Source organism: Chrysochloris asiatica, unplaced genomic scaffold (genome assembly GCF_000296735.1).
Source record: "Chrysochloris asiatica unplaced genomic scaffold, ChrAsi1.0 scaffold00016, whole genome shotgun sequence".
NCBI lineage: Eukaryota > Metazoa > Chordata > Mammalia > Afrosoricida > Chrysochloridae > Chrysochloris > Chrysochloris asiatica.
Genome location: NW_006408534.1, coordinates 29558776 through 29563161, shown reverse-complemented (window position 1 = coordinate 29563161; position 4386 = coordinate 29558776).

The following is a 4386-nucleotide window of genomic DNA, read 5'->3' as shown; positions in this document are numbered from 1 at the left end:
TTGAAATCATCTTGATGGCAGTGGATATTTGTGCCTAGTATTTTATATAAATTGCTTTATATCACTTAATCAGTAATATGTTTGGCAGATTTATAGCTCATTCTAAAGAAATCATGCAGTTAGTGAGTGCTTGAACCTAAGCAGATTCTAAAGCCTATATACTCTCTCTACAATGCTGCCTCTGTTCAATTAGAAAGAAGAAAGGGAGGAAAGCAAGGGAAATGCTTAAGCACTCAATTGCTTGCCCAAAGTTGGTGATTCAAAACCATGTAAGAGCACCCCGAAAGCTAAGCCTGGCAATCTGCTTTGGAAACGTCAGTCTTGAAAACCCTATAGAACTGTTCAACTTTGCTCAAGTATATTCACCATGCGTTGGAAACAAATCACAGTATCTATAACAATCTATCCTCTCCAGTATGGAGTCCTGGTGTGGCGCTGTGGGCTAATGCACCAGACTGCAAAACTGTTTGAACTGCAAGGTCAGTGGTTCAAGCTCACCAGCTGCTCCTAAGAAACCCTATGCGGGGTCGCTATGGGTCGGAATCGACTTGACAGCACTTAACAACAACATCCTCCAGTAGCTTACTAATAAAGAATGCTTAGAAGGTAAAGTTTCTCAGTATTTGAAATTGAAATTGCTTTTATTTTAACTTCAAGCTTGATTAAAAGTTTGGCTAGTTATGAAATTCTAAGTAGCAAATCTCTTTTCCTCCATTTCTTGAAGGCATTGCTCCTTTGTCTTTTTCTTCCCAGTTTGCAATAGTGTACTTCCACTAGTCTCAGTTTTAATTATCTGATAGGGCATTTTTTTCATTCCATGTGTATTTATTGAACAACTAATATTCACCATATGCAGAATTTCATCTGTTTAGCAAGGCTTGAGAATGGAGCCTGGCTACCTGACTTTAAATCCCAATTTTGCCTCTTTCTAGCTCTGGGAGTGTAGTGGTTACGAATTGGGCTGCGAACCTTAAGGCCAACAGTTCGAAACTACCAGCGGCTCTGCGGGAGAAAGATGAGGCTCTCTGCTCCTGTAAAGATTTACAGCCTCGGAAACCCTGTATAGGGTCGCTATGGGTCAGAACCGACTCGACGGCACTTAACAACAACAACAAGCAGATAGCATTGAATAACTGTCTTTGCATCTCTTGTCATCAGTTTCCTCACTTATAAAATGAAGGAGACTAATTGTAAATCCTTGATGTGGCTCTACTTCTTCAATCCTCTTCAAGGCTCCACTTCTGCTCCCGTAAAGATTTACAACCTCGGAAACCCTGTACAGGGTCGCTATGGGTTGAAACCAACTCGATGGCACTTAACAACAACAACAACTCAGCATGTACAGGGTCTCTATGAGTCAGAACTGACTCCATGGCACATAACCACCACCTCCACTCAGCATGTGCTATCAAGTAAAGAATCTTTAGAAGGCAGGATTTACTCACAGCTACTTTAATACAACACCACTGCTATTTGTAGAATGAATTTGTTTCAATTATAGTAGCTTGTTGTTTGTGATATTACAGTATTAGACTTGACTGAGACAAACTAGTACAAAATAGTTTTGGTGAGTCCAAGAGAATTAACTCTTCACTAGCCCTAGATGTTCAAGATACAGTGAATTACTACATGGAAATTCATATAGTGAATGGTTTAATCAGTTCTCCTAGGGGAGCACATCACTGCAAAGGTTCATTACTCATGGAGTAAATATAGAACTAATGCTTGTTGTTATAAGTGCCATCAAATTGGTTCATATGGATAGCCACCTGTCTAGGGTTCCCAAGGAGTGGATAGTAGGTTTGAACAGCTGACCTTTCAGTTAGGAATTCAGTGCTTATCCTGCAGAGCCACACCAGGACTTTAATGCTTGCTGGATGCTTGTTTAATACCAACAGCACACTAGGTACCTTGCAAACCGTAATACCCATAGAATTATAATCTAAACTGGACAGAAGCAATGCTGAGTCATAGGATTGCTCGAGCCAGTATGTATAGACAATTTACTCTGCTAAGTGAAGTTAACTCAGAGTTCTTCATAATCACATTTTAGGTCCCCATCTTTTTTCTTCAAAGAATCTAAGATGAGTCATAACTAGCTTCAAAAGAAAGGAAGAAAGACAAAACTGTTGGCTATCCTAACTGTGGTGGTTATGGTAGTGTCAACAGGACTACACATGATTCTCTGGATGGCAATTATGCTGTAGTCATGCCCCATGATGAATATAATAGAAGTAATCATCTCCTTAACCAATCTGGATCTGCTATGAGCAGTCAAGCAATTCAAAGGGTGTTTCCTCAGGGGTTGGATTGCTTCCAATATATTTGGATGTTCTGGCAACGCTCACTTGTTCTTGTTGTACCTGGATCCTGCATCTAGTTTGTCATCGGATCGCCAGACCCCTTGGAACTAAGCCAGTGGCCTGCCATATTACCTACCAACCTTGGTTTCACTTGCCTCTACAGCCTGCCATCTGACCTGATGGCTTTGTATTCATCAAGTGCTGCAATTACATGAGTCAGTAGATGCTTCCAACCTGACATCTCACTCGCAGACTTGCCAGCCTCTACTACTGCATGAGCCATATCCTTGAGATAAATCTCTCTGTATATTACTGATCGTACTTCTTTAGAGAACCAACCTATAGTACTAAATAAATATGCTTACATTCTTCCATCCTTAAAAGAAGCAAACAAGAATGATCACTGAAGAAGCAAAAGAAGTTTCTAAATCTTTGTAAGAAACGCATTTAATAAATATTTGCTACTACTTTTGCAGCTGCAAAATTTATTTCCTCAAAAATTTTATCTCATCATATTTTTCTCTACTGGAGTTTATACTCCCTAAGGGTTGTCCATAGCCTACTGTTATTGTTGTTATGTGCTGTGGAGTCAGTTCCGACTCATAGCGACCCTGTACAGGGTTTCCAAGGCTACAAATCTTTACGGGAGCAGAAAGCCTCATCTTTCTCTGGTACAAAAGCTGGTAGTTTCGAACTGCTGACCTTGCGGTTCGCAGCCCGAATCGTAACCACTACACTACCAGAGCTCCTTACAGCCTGATACTAATGCCAAATAAAGAAAAGAGTCCAAAATAGAAAAAAAGTCCAAAACAGATCAAGCCAAATTGGGAGAATAAAACTTCGAAGAATTAACATGTCATGTTTCATGCAATGAAGAAACATTAATGAAAAAAGTATAAAAGAAAGTTATTGGAAAGCAGAATAAAAAATGAAAACATATCTATGAAATATATTGGTTTACAGAGAATAACATCTAAAGACAATTTCCTGGGTGACTCTACAAGTGTTAACTCTTTATATTTGAATTTCATTAGCTAGTCAAGTAGTCATGGAGATCTGGTGTGGCATTATGGGTTAATGTGCTGGACTGTAAAGTTGTTTTGAACCATAAGGTCAGCAGTTCAAGCTCACCAGACATATCTTGGAAACCCAGTACAGGGTCATTATGAGTCAGAACCAATTTGATGGCACTTATCAACAAGTCAAGTAGTCAGGTTCAGAATAACTGAGTGAAGTTCATACGTAAGGCAAAGTCATGCCCACAGAGTACACTAAGTCAGCTCAGTATGTGCCAGATCCTTTGTAACCTTTGGAGAAAGTGAAACGGTATAGCGTCCTTGGGCAAATGGCTCTGCTATACTAACGTCTAACTGGCACTGAGGGTTAATGCGCTGGACTGCAATGTCGGTTTTAATCACAAGGTCAGTTGTTCAACCTCACCTCGGAAACCTTATCCAGCATTGCTATGAGTCAAAACCGACTCAATGGCACTTAACAACTAGGCAAAACAAATTAAATCAGATTTATAAAAAGCACTAAAAAAATGTTTTATAAAGCTTCAATTAATGGTTCTAACCTAACATATTCAGAAATTTTGCCACCTCTGGCTATACCCTAAGGAGTCCAGATGGTGTAGTAAGTTATGTAAGACCATCAGTTAGAATCCACCAGTCACTCCGTGGATGAAAAAGGAGACTTTCTGCTCCCATAAGGATTTAGAATCTTAGAAACTCTACATAGGGTCACTATGAGTAGGAATTCACTTGATGACAGTGGTTTTTTGTTTGGAGCATATCTTGTCTCTTTAATGCATGTTCCTCAAAGGATACTTGAATCACAGGCCATCCCCTTTGGCTCATGTTGTTGTTGTTGTTGTTACGTGCCATCAAGTCAGTGCTGACTCATAGCAACCTTATGTACAACATAATGAGTCACTGCCTGGTCCTGCACCAACTTCACAATGCTAATCATGAGCCCATTGTTGTTGCCACTGTGCCAACATATCTCATTGTGGATCCACGTGTTTTTCTCTGACCCTCCAATTTACTAAGCATGTCTTTCATATCCCATGTGAGTAAAGTTT